General features: G+C 46.0%; 1 protein-coding gene and 1 long non-coding RNA gene across 2 annotated transcripts in view; one reads left to right on the top strand and one right to left on the bottom strand.

Annotated features, from left to right (window-relative positions):
• The window catches only part of LOC107216624 (cadherin-related tumor suppressor), an 87,781-nt gene that overhangs the window by 7,509 nt on the left and 61,724 nt on the right, over positions 1-18,548 (top strand). The gene's annotated exons all lie outside the window — the stretch shown is intronic.
• The window catches only part of LOC124293581, a 39,121-nt gene that overhangs the window by 14,905 nt on the left and 5,668 nt on the right, over positions 1-18,548 (bottom strand). The window contains exon 2 of the long non-coding RNA XR_006903451.1: positions 1,085-3,445. This is a non-coding gene — a long non-coding RNA (uncharacterized LOC124293581). The remainder of the gene's footprint in view (positions 1-1,084; positions 3,446-18,548) is intronic.

The following is an 18,548-nucleotide window of genomic DNA, read 5'->3' as shown; positions in this document are numbered from 1 at the left end:
ATTCTCGACGACCCGAGAAAAATCAAAAAATAAAGGAAAGTAGGTACATACACGCATTAGAGGATTCGGTCGAGAGAGCGAAATAGAGAAGGAGAGGTACGTGTAACAGCGAAGAGAAGGGAAGACCATTATAAGGTTTAAGGCGGTTTTATGGCGGTCATCATCTGCCGCTAACTCGTACGATTAACACAAACACCGAACACGCTCGCTACCTGGACCAGACCATTCGGTCTCTCTACAGGATCTCTACGGTCTCTCGTATCGTCTATAGAACGTTTCGTGTCTCTGCGTGTCCTTCCGGGAAAAAAAACAGAAATATCTAGAGGTCCGTGCGGTGTTTGCCAGGCTTGTCGTCTCCGCGTCACAGATCGCTCTACGGCTCCGCGACATAGTGCCGGTCTTCAGCCTTATATTTATCCTTCGTATACACAAATACGCGACTCGCGCAAAGGTGCTAATTGCATAAATGGACAGAAAGTATTTGGTGCCGGCAGACCCTCGAATTATCCAAAAACCGATTCTCTGTCCCTTTTTTGTTTATACTGCCGTCAGGTCGGTAACCTTACCGCTGCATAAGGCTGCATGTTGGTACAAAATTCATTCTGCTACCCATAAACATGTCACTGTACGCATTATCTTTGCGGCAACACTATTCAGCTCTGACTCTGTAGGATACATTATCTGGATAACTTTGTGACACACGTTCAACTTTTTTCTATTCGAGTCTATGAATTTTGAGAAAAGATATCTCTACAGTCCCATACATGACTTTGTATGTATTTCGATCATCACCAGGAAGATCATTTGAATACTGACAGTATTTCATTTTGTTCACGTAATTTTTTTAGTAGTCTTTTTAGTAATTTTTTTAGTAGTCTAAAAAAATAGAGCAAAGTTTAAATGTATCGAGGGCAGTGACTTTGTAGTTTTCTAATTTTTACTTTGGCTCTGAAGTTGATATTAAAATAGTTGAATAAAGGTCTTGTAGATATGATAGCCGTAAATTGACTGCTGGACATTTTCTGCAGACGATAGGCTATTATGAAAAGTACGTTAAAGGGATGTTCTAAAATTGATTACTCACAGCTGACGGTAAGAGCGGGTTGTCAGATTCAGGTTGGAATCATCTGAAGGTGAAGTGCTGCGTAAAGTAAGTGTGTACAGCAGTTTTGCGGCTCCTGACCCGGACAGCATTGGAACCGCGAGGCGGTACCGTGCGGCGCGATACTTCTTCGCAGATGATAATCCGTCCCCGCTATGATTTCGGTGTTTGGGTGGTCCCACTCGTTACCTCCGAAAGGAGTCGCGCTGGCGCTGCAGCAATCAGTGCTCGCGTCCCTGGCTCCGTCGAGGTTTGATTGCGCGCGAACTGAGAGCGCTGTATATACGTTAAGTGAGATTAATTAACTAACCCTGGGCCGATCGGCACACTCTTGTCTCTCGCGCGGGGAATTTTATCGAGCTGGAACTGGATTAATCGGAGTACCTAGCAGTCGATCAGGATTCCCCCCCTCAGCTTGCCTCCTCAGAAACGGAGCCTTACAGAAAAGTGGGGTCATACCTCCTGGACCAACAAGGCGAGTCCTGGATCGCGGACCTCGTAGGGTACCGATATTCCGCAAGGAACGTTATAGCTGCGGTCACGTTGCATAACAACAACAGCGACCGCCACCACCACCACCACCACAAGCGGCAGCAACCTGATGTAATTAAAGGCAATGACAGAAAGTAATGACCCTTGGTAGGACGGGAGGACGCAAGCTTCGAGGGGGAAATAAACGACAGGACGAACCGCGTGCCAGGAAACCAACTTGGATTCAAGTGCAGCTCGCTCCGAGGTTCGGAACTCGAGAAAAACTTGATCTCGGATGAGCGCGTACGACTGCTGGGACGGCGGATGTATAGTTGTTGGTCATCTACCACTACCAGGACTGCCACCGCGATCGTCGCTGCCACCAAAGAGTCCCTCTTCGCTCGGTGTTCCAGTCACTCCTCCTCCGCATCCTCCTCCCCTCTCAGTCCATCTTCCTTTTTTCTTTCTTCCCGGGCCTCTCTTTCTCTCTAGATCTCTTCGGGATCTGTGACTCGCGAGCCAACTGCACTCCGGAGGTTTTTGCTTCGATTTGGTCGGTCCAGTATCTTCCGCGCGCCGAGAATCTTTTCGTTCGTCTCAGTAACCGTCATTTGGTTCGTAACTTTACAATATCGATGTTGAAGATTGCTCGTTGGTTTCGGGGGGTCGTGGTGCAAAATTTTTTACCTCGGTTTTCGGTCAGATGATAACCAATTAATCGTTCGTTATTATATACCTATGTTACACAATTACCTCATCATGCCACTTCTGAGACATAATCGAGAGAGTAAATATCCGACTGCTGAAACATCGATAAGGGCTACGGATGGGTAAATCAGACTCCGCCATGATCAATAATCTGTCTATTCATCTCGGTTTCACAGCTCCCGTGAAAAACATTTAGCCTACGTTCGCCTGGTGCAGTCTCACGCGTCCGATATTCTCTCTTGTTCTTTCCTCCAGTAGCAACCGCCTCCGTGACTCTACGCGTGTTTCAGACGCAGATACAGGGAGATAGGATCTTTGAAACTAAACACCACACAACTACTGTAATGACGCGTGTACGTACGAACCAGCCTACGCCAACTGGGTGAAGAAAGAGTGCGCCGGGAGAATTCTTGTCTGTATCTATATGAGTAGGTATTACAACGACTTGTGCAACGTGTATATAAGTATTTATCTACGTCAAATAACTTGGAGACAATTGAGAGTGGTATATTTGAAGGATTATTAGTGCAGGGGCGTACCGACGAGATTAATTTTACTGGAATGAAAACGGATATGTATATAATGCCGTCTCGATAATTGCGAAGCAAATACACGTTGCACGCTTGACTGGAGAGCCTAATGCAGAGCTGTGGCGATTTTCAACAACCGATAAGCCTTATTATTAATACTCTCGAGGAGATTAGAAATCTTTTCAACGATAAAGCGAACCTAATGATTGCAACAACGACGGTGGTCGTCGCGACGCCGAGACAACGTATGGTGCGAGTAAGGGTATAACCTCTTCGACGAAGACCGGATTCCGCGTACGCTCGGGCTAATTCGTTAGGAAAAAGTGAAATTCTTTCGAGCGGCGGGGAGTGCAGCTTTTCCAAGCCCGCCTCGTACCGACAATACTTGTTCCCTGCAACGTCAAAAGAACGCCTTGGAATCATCGTCATGACGGTCAACACCACAAAGACCCCGGTTTCCTCGCGGTGGAATGCGTCTCGCGGGGTCGAGCCAAAAACTGGACGATGCCTTAAGACGGACCGAGACTTCGATACGCCACGATGTGTTCCACGGAGGCTCGCTCGTTTTGTCCAGACGCCAAATAACTCCGTCGTAATCGTCCAGGACCACAATCGTTGATTCTCCGCAGTGGATCTAGAACAAAATGAAATCAATTCGTCAGTCGATCATCGAGCGATATCTCGCTACCAAAATCCCCCTCCTCTGATACGACGGAAACTCATGCATGCAGCGAATGAATTTGGCCAAACGGTTTTGTCCGTAGTTGGAACAGGGACGAGCGCATGTATTTCACAAGTCGAATACCGGCGAGATGGAGGAGGAAGATTTGGCCAGTTTGTATTCTCCGTCGCGCAGAAACCCATCGCGGATCGTTGAGTAGTCGCTCTTAGGTAAAAAGCTAAACGCTGCCCCGGAGTCGCGGTGGATGGCAAAGGTGGTCGTGAAGGTGGTAGTGGTGGTGAAGATGGAGATGGAGATGGAAGTGGAAGATGCTTCGGAGGAGGGCTAAGTCGCGTCTGCGCGCGCGAGGTATGTTCTAACGACGTATGAGCGATGTGGGCCCGATGAGAAGGCATTTTCGAATGAAATTCAAACCATTACTCGCGGGCTCCGCGGCTGAAATCACAAAAATATTCGAGCGACTGCCCGGTTTTTAGGACTCCGCCGGACCCCGTCTTCGGTCAAGGGCTCCGCGCGTATGCCGCACAAGAAGTGTCAACTCCGCTTCGACGTAGCAACTAAACGTCCCTACATTTTTCAATGCGCAGCTGTAATACAGATTGCCGGATTTTTGCAGGGTCGGATTGATCGGGTGTCCTTCAAGAGGAACAGCGCATGCCACTTGGGTGTAGGCGTTCCAGCTGCCATGCGGCGGCCCGGTGGGCAAGCGAAGCGTAAACTATTTTCATTGCCCTGAGAAATGAAATTTCTATGGGATTCTGTCTACTCCAGAGAAAACAAGCTTCGAGTGCTGCTGGGCTATTGTCATCATTCGCTGCGCCAACCGAACGTTTTACGTGCAAACCATCCGACCTACCTACGTTCCCGGCCGGCATCTTATACCCTCATCTTATTTTCAAAGAATCTTTCTTTGGTGATATACGATTTCCCAATTCTATGGATAACTTAAAATTCGATTTCCATTTTTAAAGCCCCTTTTTACCGGGTGCAACCACCCGCACCCTTTCAAAGCCGGGGAATGGGGTCTTCTTCGACAGACGAAACCTGCATCCTACCCGCCTGTGCAGGACTTTACCTGTCCACCTTCGGTCTTCTGTACACGCACAATGCAGCTGGGTGTATTGGCATCGGCGCGGCCAGGCACGTCTTCCAACGATAATTCTCCACCATATACTTTCGTCAGCATTGAAGAATTCACGTTACCGCATACCTCTACCCTGCTCAGATGACTTGGCACGGGGACAATTTGACAATAGTGCACCAGCACAAAACGGCATTTTCTATTTTATATTCAGCTAGTGGAGTACAAAGTAACGTTCCGAGCTCTTACCACTATTCGAGAAGTATAATTTTTCAACTTGACATGGGTACCTATTTTTATACTGTCTATGGATACATACACCCATATATTCACCTGTATTTCTGAATAAGACGACGGCACAGCGGCAGGTAGCTATATTTTTATTAGCATAGTCTTCGTCCAACAATCCAACGTATCTCGTTATATGAACTTGCCTAAGAAACATGTAACACGTATTTCACGGTGTATTATATAAGATATATGTTCATAAAACATAATGAAACACTGAATTCTGTCACAAGTGGTTTGACTCAAAGTTCGATTTAAACCCATCCAGTTCCGTATGTGATGTGAAGAAAGTGGTATATACATATATATTATATATATATACCATATATATACCATACATTTATATATATATATATATATATTACATATACATATATATATATATATATACCCGAGAGTCCCTCGGCCATATTGGCGTTCGGTATTTCATCTCGTGGTCCCACGCCTCTGGTATAGTCCGTGAAGTCTAGGTGGATATATTTATAATAGAGGAGGCATTCCTGCAGGGCCAGCGGGGGGCCAAAAGGACATGGGCTCGTAATGGCCGACTACTTTGTCTATTTTGTTTGTCCGGCTGGTTGCTTTATTGGGCCCTATTCGGAATAATTATGACGTTATTCCAACAGTTTGTCTTCATTGTTAGCTTCTTGGCCGTAACGATCGGCAGTAGACCGCGCGCTTGTACATGCACACGTGAACCTGCGTTATGCACCATTACTCGTACACTATATACTACATGTAAATACACACAAATAGAATATACCGCACGTACAATTCAAGGATTACATTTTTTTTAATTACCTCGCGATAGGGCCCAATTTTCACGTTACGCTCCAATCTCTCGCTTCTATTCCCCCATGTAACATCAGCTGTTTCACTGTAGCCTCAGGAAAGACAAGTATCACTACAAGTAAATAATGTTTTTTTTACTCAATTACCCGGCTGGCTGGAAATTAAGAACACGAATTAATCAATCCTCGAAAGCTCTCTTACACGTAATAATGATGTCTACGGTGAAAAAACCACAAGCGTGTCGATCAACGAATTGCTGAATGTTCTTGAAATGAAACTCTTCACAGATCTATTTTTCACATCCCGCTCTCCCTCAATGCGCCGAAGCCATTCGAATCTGCTTTGTTGTTTCATTTCTGTTTAATTCTCGTTCCGTCTACTTTGCGACCGGAAAGCGTCGGATTTGATAGATTTTCGGAGAAACCGAGAACGGTCTCCGACGGTTCATATCTACTCATAATCGGCTGACCTTCGCATACTGGCCATTCCCGGGCCTCAAGTCCCGAGCAAAGTAAAGCGTGGCGAGTTTTTATCTCGCGGGACCGAAGCCTGCGTCCGCTAATGACCCGCAGATACGAACGGCCCCACTGCAGCAACGTTGGGACTCGCATACCAACAAAATATGCCATGCACGATGTGGCCCATTTAAGGGTGCGTCCACACTCGTTGCCCGCGGGGTCGATCGTGCCGACTTCCGGATGGTAACACTCTACTTTCCGACACACAACAATCGAGCTTTACACTTTACACCTTACACCGCGTACGCTACCACACGGGTAACACGAGCGTTTTATTAGGTACAGTCGACCGCTCTGCGGGCTGACCGGAATCTAGCAATGGCACGGAAAAAGTGGGCCGGTCGGGTCCCTAAACCCATCGAACTGTGTCTGAGCGCAAGCTGGTCAACGGTTTGTGGGCGGTGGGAACGGAGCGATAAACCAGATAAGTGTAAGCGCGCCTTAAGCCCTGAAATCTTCGAACGATTCGATACTGCAGGGCAGACTTTTAAACCTCCAAGTGGCTTAGGTCGAAGACCCATATGCACCAGAAGACGTATCGACCGCCAGAAGTAAGTGTCTACCTACTCACGCGAGTATCGTGTTCATACCGGTCAGATTGAATGCAGAATAGAAAATTAAGGACAATAAAAAAAAAAAGGTGCGAAAAGTTGAACGTGTTATGCATGATTATGAAATGCGCGGGGTGCGAAGGTAAATTGTATCACGTTTATTTGAGTTAAGGGCAACGTCACGTGACTCGTATAAATCAATTGTATAATACCAAGAACCGCAGGTAACCAACGAACCGAATCAAGAATCGATACGCCAGTCGGTCTGTGGCTAGAGCGGGGACATTCGTTGACTCGGTCGTCGTTTTGTTGTAATCATCATTATTTCCCGTAGCAGCTCTTCGACTTACCTATACTCGTTACCGGTGCAGGGAGGACAAGGTCTCGCATTAAAACACGCGGCACGGTATATGCATACATAGCAGGCATACAGTTTCACGGGTAATGTCAAAGGCTCCTTCTTCCTCCTCATCCTCCAAGCCCGTTTTATTGCTCATACATTTCGTAACAAACTTGCACGAGAGACCTGTAAGTACGACCAGCAGGTATAAACTTACACGTATAGGTATGCGTGTAACTCACCTTTTTCACATTATACCCAAGCGGGCGCAATTACGCGTTTTGTATACGATCGCATCGTTGTATTTACATATGACGTTCATATCTGCACCACCGCGAGAGGTTGGTAGGCAGGCAGGTAGGTAATAATAGTCTCGTTGTGCGGCACGCCGCTCGATTCAATTCGAGCCTTTAACGGTGGCGGTGGAACCCGGCCGGACCTGCACCGGGCTCCTTATACTCCTGACGACTCCTGCGGGCTCTCGAGACCCCTGAACCGTGAGTCCCAAGTCATCGAAAAATATTCTCCCGAAGACGGCGGGTCCGGATACACGTGTGTGTGTGCGCGTGTGTCCAGGGTGGAGAGGAGCGTAGTCATTGAGCGTTCCCTTGGCTAGCCGAGGGTCTCTTCAATGTCCCAGTAACACAGAGAGACGCGAGGACCCTGCGTATATAGTCAGCATAAATTAGGCGACGCGGGGGGCTCGGGACTCTCGAGCCAGCCACGCCGGTTGAAACGGGGCCCGACTAAGGCCCGCACAGCTTCCAAACGATATTGTGCTTGGATTAGATTTATTTAGGACCTAGACAAACACGAGTCCCCACATATTTTTCAACGACGCCCGCCGAACATCTTCCAAGAACTGTCACTCTTCGGGAGTCCTTCCTTGATTTATCAACCCGGAGAATAAGTCACTCTGTGTCTTCACTGTGCAGCAGGCTCCGCGATATTACATCTCGTCATTCCGACAGGGTGCGTCAAGTGTTCGTATCTATGAATCCTGCGCGCCAGCTTGGTGATAAGAATGACTCTCCGATGTCTGCATAACCCTTCGATCCTTAACGCGAATGTGGCAACTACGTTTGCCGGACGACAGTTTCGAATCCAGAAAATGAAACCTGCGTTGAGGTACTTAAATTATACCTCAATAAACATTATCACAGACGTGTGAAAAATGATAAATACGATCGTAGATTTTCTCCTTCGGAATTAATGGTTATAGTATGTATTATATAGTTGCGATTGTAGGTATGCACAAGGTGCTAAACTGATCAAGTTAATGATACACCTCTCATACAGAAGTTATGAACCTTGTTTGAATATCCCCGCAACGAATTACCATGAAATAGAGGCAATTTCCCAAATTCCCATGTGAGAAACTCTCCAGGTAAAAATTTATCCACGATCCGTGATATGGATTTCGGTGAACTAGTCTAATTGTGCTGGCCGGGAGGGCGAAAAAAAGCTTTGCCTCCTCGCATCAGGCATGACCAGGTGGTCACGCTTTGCGCTTGTTAGCCATGGCTTACAATTCAGTTAATCTATCGCTACGAACTATTTCCGAGGACTTCATGCGGAGAGGAAACATTTTTGTAGTTTTTTTTTTCACATTTTTCAAGTTTTGTCGTTATATCCGCGTCTCTGATGTTTCGGTCTCCGATTAAGGATAGAAAAAAAGTAATATGTATATAAAAGCATCAATATTGAAGACTCTTCGAATAACCGCCATCTCCTTGGATTTCGAAGTTTCATTAATAATGAAAAAAAAAACAACATATCTTAACCTTTGAAAAATAAACTTCTTTTCATTTAATTAAACAGTGTTTCCCGCTGTGCGAAATCTACATATGTGGCTTGTCAAGTTGATTTTGTATTCAACATATTGACTCAGCCACTGTCGAAAGTATCGTTTTATACCTGTGTGTATATCGTAGACACAACCATGCCATGAATTTATAGTGAACAGGAAAGCTCGATTGCGCGTATGTCTACACATGCACAGATTTCACACGAGTTAACTTAGCTCGTCAACTGCATAACGAACATCACCCAAGAGGTTAGAAAACATTTGGTCAAATAGGTTGACAGCAGTTCGTATTTCACTCGTGTGAAATCTGTGCATACATTGACGCATGTGCATTCGATCTTCAATGTTCACGATAAATTCGCGGTATAATATGTTGAAAATAAATTTATGGACGTATACGGGAAGAGCGAGCATTTTTAAATTTTAAAATGATCTACCTCAGCGTTTCAGGGACGCGCTATTACAAACTTAGGGTTGCGCACGTCAATTACCGTTGAGATTATCGGTTCTCGCTCAGATATATTCGGGGAGATAGAATTCCTAAAACTACTGTTACTAAGACACGCAACAAAGCGCCACGGGAGCATACACGAACCGGGGCATGTGCATATTAGGCGGCTAAAGAATGTCAAGGTATTTTCTGTAGTTCCGGAAGACGAGTATTCCAGGCTAGATTTTAGAAGCTCTGCCCATATCGTCCGGATTCTGTACATAAGTTATACATGTTTACATACGACTCGGGTATATACCTACACGCGGTGTACATGGCTATGTATCTTGAGCTATTACTTACGACAAACTAAGAGAAGAAGGCGCGCGCCCGCGTCTCTCGAGCAGCGGAGAATCAGAGACGTCCGAGTGAATTAGTGTCGGTAGTGGAAAGAAGAGAGAAATTTGCGCGTCGTCCTTTGTTTGCGCCTGCGCAGGAATGCGCCTGGCCCCTGGACTCGTGACGCTGGGTCCCGGGGGCCCTCCGCGAGGAGCGACGGGTCTCTCGGACTCGATGCCGCGCCCGATGGCGTCCTCTTCGTCGCACCTCCGAGGGACCAGGGGTCCTTATCTTACGTAGGAAGGTGGTACGGGCCGTGCAGTGGGCCCCTTTGGAGGGCCCGGCATGACATTAATTTTGAAATATTATTTGGGCCCCCTCCCGCGGCGCTCTCTTGCGGGTGTGTCCGGTCGCGTGCGTGTGTCAGATGGTACGTGAAACGCGCGCCTACTTGCGTGTGGGTAATCTACCGTCTGCACACCGGGAGAAAAGACTCTGAAACTCGACCTAACTTATGGAAGCTGGGGCTCTTTCCGTCGTGAGCTATGGATGATAAAAAGGCTCTCTCTCTTTCTCCGTCTCACTTTCCGTCTTCCTCTCCTCCTCTCCCTCGTTTCTCCGCTCAACTCAGCTTCCTCTTCTTGCTTTCCCTCCTTCGGATCAGGTCCGATGGTGACGGTACCACGGTTATACGGAGAGAAGAGGAGGCGTGGTGGTCAGGGATATCCCAACCAGTCGTCAAGGGGGTTGCAGGGGGATTTCGGAGGGTCGGATATCGCGCAACAAAAATATGAATTAGCGTTACTAGGTCGTTATTTATTCAGCTAATAAGGATACCTAGTGCTTCGGCACACACCCTGCATGTCCTATCCATATAAGGTGTCCGGCTTAACCTGAACAACTACTCTCTCGGGAATTCCAGGTTCAGCGGGGAAAAAAAAATGTCCTAATCCCGATCGTTCTACTTCAAACCTTTGACGACAGAATGGAAATACTGAGATTTTAATCTGTTCAGTTTGGCCTCGTACCGCTCATGTTGATTTCGAGCTTGAAAACATCCAACTGCGACATGACGTTTGCATTACCTGTAATACGCTATTCCCACACCGCGTTACTAGAAATCCGTAGAGTAACTTCATGACCACGGAATATCCTGCAGGATGACCGGACGTAAATGTACCGAGGTGCGGTAGATAGACACACATACTACATAGGTGAATACGATAAACTAAGATACGTTTACAGAAATTTTATTGTTCACGTCGTCGTCGTCGCGATACTTGGAAACTTTTTCCATAGATAGATAAGTAGTACTGGTTGCAAGTAGGAACACGATACGGCGCAGTACTTTCTGGACGGGTGTATCCACGACGTCTTAATCGTGTTGGAGGTTACCACTTATATGCATACGCCCATTCCGCGGAGGCACCGCGCGAAACACATTGTTCTTAATCCGGGACGCTGTCCGCAAATTTCTGCAAGTCGGTTGTAATATCGGTTACGAGTCGTGCCGCTAAGGTAGGATATTGTATAAGGTAGGATAGTGTAGGATTAGGTATAGGTGGGTACACGGTGTGCGTCTCTTCCTATCTCGGCACTCATTCACTCGGTTTATATTGGAGAGCCTAGATGCTCTCAGAGCACTCGAGATGTCCGGGGCGACGACGGGTTGTAAGGGAACGCGTAATGTAATGTAAAGCACGGTGTATCGTGTGCATGAGATTGAGGGCGTGGGGCCCCTGGGCCTTACCGCGCTGGTAGGAAGGGCCTTATATACCGAAGCGGCTTATCGGGCGCACATCCCCGCATGCAGATTAGCATAATGTCTGCTGCACCGCGCTTATAGGAGGTGGTACCCACCTCGCCTAACCCCCGTACGCCGTTCCTCGTACCTACAAGCGCAGGGCGTGGGGGCTGCGATTATAATATAATAATAATAGCAACAATAATGATTATAATAAAGGAAAGAAATCACCCTAGGCGTTCTGCCACGGTCCTCCGACTCTCGACGGAGGCCATCAGGCATCACCGTCGTCGCTCTCCGGGCCCCAGCAACGGGGATCCAGTTGATTTCAGAGCCGATCGACGCCGAGGATAATTCACATCTTTCATTTTTCATTTCATTCGACTTTTTGCTCGTTCTTCTCGGCATTTTATTTTCTTACTTCCTCCCCGGTTATTCCACTTTCGTATAGGTATACGACTATAGACAGACATGCTGGAAACTGTACCGCGAGCGATTCTCAGCTGCCTTATTGTTAACCGCGCTAATTCTGTTTAAATACTGTGATTCCAGGGATTAAAAAACCATCCAGCCCTCATTTTGTTCTTTACAACCTTTCAGCTCAGACATTCCGAAAAAAAGAATATACCATAAGCCTCGTTGAGGCTCGTAGGTAAAACCCTAAACCTATTTTCCATTAGTCAATACATCTGCAGAAAAAAAATCCGCACTCTCTAACTACAAAAACGAGTATGTATGTTTCAATTCCCTGTATACTACAGAACCTGAACATATCCTCTGATTGTTCTGATCGACGTGGAGCCTCGAATATATGTAAAGTGGAAAGAAGGGGGGGGGGGGGGGGGGGGGGGTGCTGCATCCCGGTATTAAAAATTCTCTGATATACAAAAAGAAAAGTGTATCACCCAGAAAAAAAACAGATTAAATAAAAACTTGGTTAAAAAAAAAAAGAACAGGAAAAGAGGAAAAATAAAAATAGGCCTGCTACGCGCGCGCACAGCAACAATAAGGGCCCTCAATGTGTGTATGACGGCCCAGAGTCGAGCTGTGGACCCAAGTCTCGAGCGAAGAGGCCCAACGTCGCTGCCACTGCTATTATGGCCAATAATTCATTGAGTGACTGCCAAGCTCTCCGCCGGGCAACGGGTCCGTCGGACCGTCCGGTGGACCGATCGCCGCACCCTTCGAGTACTCGTTCACGTATTATACATGTATTATATTTTAGCCACCGATCGGATGAAATTCTCCAAACGCTCACGTCGGTCGATACATGGGGAAATTTCGCGAGGATCAATGCTCCGCGGCCAGGTATTACAACCCAATTGTGATAAATTGTAAACAGGTTCGTATTCGATGATAAATTTTTCACAATATTGAATAAATTTTTCACCCACTAGAGAACATTTCGGCCTCAGTTCCGATTAAATTAACAATTCAAATCGGGTTTCAAATAATTTCAAACAAGGGTTTTACTGTATAAGGCGCATCGTTAGGCAATATGGCGCCCATAATCAGCTGATCATTTTGAGATAAATTATGCGCATATCAAAGCACGAAGGACTCCGCGGTAGTAATCGGGCTTTTATCTTGTTACGTTAGGTTAACGTGGAGTAGAAAAAGAAGAACGAAGAAAAAAAACATGATAAAAAAGCGACTATTATAACTAATTACGACTGACGCGGAGATTATCATTGCTTCTGTCGCCAGGTGGCAGTTTGATCGCAGCGACGTCGAAAGGATTAACGTGAAAATATGCGTACGCGGTAGCTGTAGCTTACGTTTCCGACGAAGTAAACGACGCTATTTGACGCGTATATTATACGAGGAATATTAACGACGGAACTAACGCATCGTATCGCGGTTAGCGTAATATGATCTTTGACGTACATATACCGTCCACGTAAAACCGGGTAAAACATTATCGGCAGTTGCGCACGCGGTGCGCACCGGAACAATATATACATGTATTGCAGGATGGAATGTGCCCCGAGTTTCAGCGCTGTTGAAGCGCACCCTAAAGGACCCTTTAGGCGTTTTAAGATCTGAATCTCGATCGCGTCCGCGCTCGCGCTGTCTACACGGGGTGTCTTGAAAAAAAATGTCTATACTCTCTGAGAGAACGGTTCGACGCCGTCGCGGCGGCGCAAACTTTGATTTTTTACGTATATATGCCTCTTGGACATATTATTCTCTCGACGTCGGTCTATCTTCCTCGACGAGCGATTTTTTCTGTACCGTACGGTCTTGCATCTCGCGTTATACCTTGTACCCACGGCACCTATCACGTGTCTGCTCAAAAGAGTGAGAAAGGATTGTCGTTTTGTCTCGAGGGTGGCGGCCTTACCAGTCAAGAGGCGCAAGTTTCCCAGTTATTACGTCGTAAACCGAACAAAAGGGCGTTGGACATCCCATTACACCGCGTGCGCGGTTGTTGTGACTAGTCAGACGAAGAGAGAAGTTCGAAACGCGGCTGCATAAAGCACGGGAGTATTCCGCGTTTCGCCCGCCGGACAAAACCTATCCATCCCCTTTGCAGAGAATCCCTCCTGTTAGAACAGCGAAAGAAAATCTCCGTCAGCTTCGGAGGTACTCTTCGCGAGCCGCGAGGAAAACGAGGTAACGACGCTACTCTCTCCACAGGGCTAAGCATTTTTCTAGACATCACGGACATCTGTCAACGTTAACCATTGTACACGCGCGATTTACGACAAGTCTCAGGGACGCGGTTCCGTGAAACGTGTACACGGGTATAGGTATACAATAAGTTAAACGCGGTACATAACTACGCCAGCGTTTAAGTCTGCGACTCAAGAGCATGTGTTACGTAGACGTCGATAAGTAGGCAGGTAGGTATATAAGACATAATAAACGCGTATTCTTAGCAAGGTATACCATAAGAAGAATCGCGCGATTTCGTCGATGCGGCGCCGCGAAGCGTGCATGTTTCGTGCACGCTGCACGGATCAAATCGTCCCGTATTGTATACGTGTAAAAAATTCAAATTCTTACGTCAGCGCAGACCAAAGACCGGGACGGGGGATAATTACAGAAGAGCTTGCTTTGCTCTCTTGCGAGGATGAGAGATAAGAGCATGCCGATAACGATTGGGGCCCCGCGGGAACGGCGAGGGCCCCGTGCATGTTACGCATACGACGGTGCATATCATCCGGGGCTTTGGGGCGGCAGACGGCGACTAACACGCAACCGCATCTTCGATATAAAGGTTAAAATGGGGACGCATGCGCGGAAATTAGCATAAACTGATCTCTGTGCGGAGATCTCCAAACGAAAATATTATGTATTACGGCTTACCGCGTACGTATACCTCGTGGGCCGCTTCGGGGGTCTTACGTGGGCCTCGTGGGCCCAAAGGACAGGCCGGGCGTGGCTCCACCGACCAAGTTTCTCCGCTCTTCTTTCTCCCCTCCCCCTCCCCCACCCCCCACCAACCTTATTCTCTTATTTTTATTTCCCTTTTTATTTTTAAATTGTACCTTTAAACGGAACCATTCCATCATACTGACACTGTATACGTCTCGTCGATAGACGCCGTACATCGGGGTGACATGAATGAATCGTGTATGCATATTACAACACAAACACGCGCGCATACGGATACACATGCGCAGGCACATACCTGCAGCCTATGCGCTCTGACACAATCTTTCTCACCGCTACTGCAACCAGTCGATACGGATTTATCTTGAGACACTTTATGTTAGTTCACGGTTATATCTAACACATCGGTCTCGCTTAATTGTCTCCGATTGCAAGGGATTACGCGCCGAAAAAATGATCAATCCTGTATACCATAAGTACTTGACACACATGTGTAATTTTTTATCCCAGTATGAAATGAGACTTTATTCTTCACATCCGCGTTGCGACTGTTGCAAATTTTATACCACGAATATTGTATCGGAACTTTTTCTATTAAAAAAATTACTCGCCAAGAACCACTGACATTCACATACGAGGTCTTCCGTTGCCGTGGATATTTATTATATTGCAATACTTACATTTTCAGGATTTTCTTCGTGAAAATTATTTATATTAATCTGTATGTATGTACGTCGTGGTACTGTAGGAGTTACTTGGGTAACTGACAAGTGGTAGCGACTTTATACCTTCATGACTACGGATGTACAGAGCGTATACATATACTGTGAAAAAACATTGGCCGTGTATGGGAAAAGTTTGAGCCAGTGCACGTAGGGCAGCTAAGCTATACGGTAGCAGCTTGAATTTTCGCACGGTGGAAGAACAACGGTTGAAAGAGGGCAATAATGAGCGGTTAGGCATCGCTATAAACTGAAGCCGAAAGGCTCTGTTGCTTCGTGTGCTGTAACAGACTATCCTGCAGGATCAGAATCAGCGATAAATCTTTAAAATACTTCCAGTGAATGTGAAAACCTGTCAAAAGTTTGCTGAAGAATAGTTACTGCACTCGTTAGAGTTTAAAAAATGTATAAATAATGTGTTAATCTGTGCCTAATCTATATATACATAAATATATATATATATATATCACTAAACAGACATTTTTGCATTTTTACCCCTCTTTTTCGAACCTATCGTTGAATTTTGTTCAATTCTGCAATCGTCGAGAAGGAACTTCTTTAAATAAATTTACTGAAACCTAGGAAAGCAATTGAAAAGTTACCGTCACGAGAGAGATGAAGGAAGGGAATCGTTTAAAAAGGCACGCTCAAATTTGCTTACCCGCTCGACGGAAATATCGTTTTAACATGCGCACGTTCAGGGTCGAGAAATTTACAATTAACTCATTTCAATTACTATAAATAAAAGTCGCACACGGTATACATTTACTGACAATGAATGGTAAATAGTCGACGTTGGTTTTGAAATAAACTCCTCGCGTACACTTACATGCAATCGATTACACATATGCGTTAAGCGTATAACTCCGAACCAATCGCAGAAGCCTGGGTACATTTCAAAATCTCATCACTTTCGATTAGCTGAAAGTTACGGCTTAATGCCAAAGTAAATTCATTAGTCCGGGTACAGCAGTACGTCCTCGACTCCGGCAATTCAAATTCACAATGTAATTTATATATCCCAACACATAGTTTTACGATATAGACTCGAGTAATCGTTCCGTGAAAATGTAATTAACACATTGCTGCGGTGGTGGATAGAACGTGTTGTTATGAATTTGTTTTCTCACTAAAACGTTTCATTCAAACAACATTCGGTACTTCTGTTTGTCTAATAATGCTATGCGTCGTCTAGGTTTTTTTTTCTCTTTGCCATCTTGACCGCGTGTTAAAATGAATTAATCGTAAATCAAGTTTGATTGAATAATGCAACAAGTCGTAATTCAACTACTATAAGTACGTCAATTTATTCTCGATTAAAATATAATCAAAAATTCGGAGTGATTTTTTCGACTGCCCATTGTATCAAAATTTTCTATATTTTTTCTATATTGTTTCAATGAAATACCAGAAATCTAGCCATAGCCATTTCAGATCTACCTGAAAATTGTGTGGTCAGTGGTACGGTTGAACATATAATATCTGGAAAATCTTTCGAAGATTATATGCAAACCGCAAAATGAACACGATAAGTATGCAAGATCATGTAATAATTTCCACGATCAAATAGTCTCCAACCGAAATCCAACGATTCTTATTCTTAGCGAGCCTGGAGTACCTGTTCGCCAAGCGCTCCCTCCAGTACCATCGAAGAGTTTTGCTGGCACCGTTCACCCTATTCCTTCTATTACATATACCTCTGGTTTAATGCCCTTACATAGACCTGTAAGACTGTACACACTCTCGTACCCACGACGTGCGAACCTCGTCGCTTGGTCGCACCACGAACCAAACAGCAGCAGCAGCAGCAGCAGCAAGCAGCCAAGAAGCCGCGAAACGCGAAGCGTTGCAATACAGCAGCACTAACGACGGCACAATTCGCCACATGCAGACAGACACGCAGGGTATAGAAGTGCATGAACGAGAACACAAAGTGTATGCGGTTGCATAAACGGAGTGTACGTACACAGAGACAAAGGCAAATACAGGGGAGGAGAGAAGAACGATTCAAGTGCCGACCGGCACATGAAGCATGGAAAGAAAAGGAAAAGGCGCAGCGAGATGTTACGGTGATGTAGTACGGGGGCAAAGGAGTAACTCTTTGCGGCGATGGGAAGGAAGGGAGGGGGATTTTGAACGCCGGGGCGTGGAGCGACAGGGGGGAAGGTATGCCATAAAATCCCGAGTATGTTATTACCGGATTATAATAATGATGATATTGTCATTACGCGTCTAATGCCACCGGTACTGTCGGGTAGCTAGCTGCGCATGCTAACCCGACTGCACGCTGCCGCCTCTGTATACCTAAACCTGCAGCCAACTGCGGGAAATATCGGAGGATCTGCTCCACTGCTCACGGTAAGAGCTATCGGGCAAACCAAACGAAACTATGAAAATACATTACCGGTGGATGCCTCACTTCACTAGCTAATGGACTATTTGTTACCGTGCACCGTCCGCGGTCCGCGGCCCAAAGACGACGACGACGACGACTTACAACGGCGTCTAAAACGAGTTTAAAACCCGTGTTTCCTATACGTAAGTAGGCATGTTTCTCGAACACCGATTCACTTCACGCGCTCCGTATCAACGCCCGCTGAATCTACCCGCAAGCACCGTGCGCCTGTGTGGACTACCAATTTGTGATCGATGCAATATGTGTTACATATACGCCTAGACGGCATAATCTTGTCTTATACGCAAGTATTACCGTATACTACTCTCTGTCTTTGGGATACTTTGGTGCACGGATGTTTGGCCGCTTATTTTTCGGAATGAAGAAACTTTTTCCATCGCTACTGTACAGGTGTACCTGCACTCGTATTCGTGAATTTGACTACAGGTTCTATAGTCTTCCCTTGTATAATAACGTAACGTACCTACAGCACGAAGCGTATGCCGTAGTATAGTATATACATACATACCTCGAAAAACGCACGCTCGAATCTTTTTTCCTTTCAATAAAAGTAAGATGAGTATTAGGATGAAGTTGTGAGATGGATATTACCCCATTCTCCCCTGGAGGGTGAGTAAGAGATGGTATCGGATGAAACGAAATCATGTCCTTGAGCGTTTGGACGAAACGCCCGAGTTCGGTAAGATTC

Source organism: Neodiprion lecontei, chromosome 3 (genome assembly GCF_021901455.1).
Source record: "Neodiprion lecontei isolate iyNeoLeco1 chromosome 3, iyNeoLeco1.1, whole genome shotgun sequence".
NCBI classification, from domain to species: domain Eukaryota; kingdom Metazoa; phylum Arthropoda; class Insecta; order Hymenoptera; family Diprionidae; genus Neodiprion; species Neodiprion lecontei.
The sequence above is the reverse complement of the archived record's forward strand: the minus strand, read 5'-3'. Positions and strand labels throughout refer to the sequence as shown.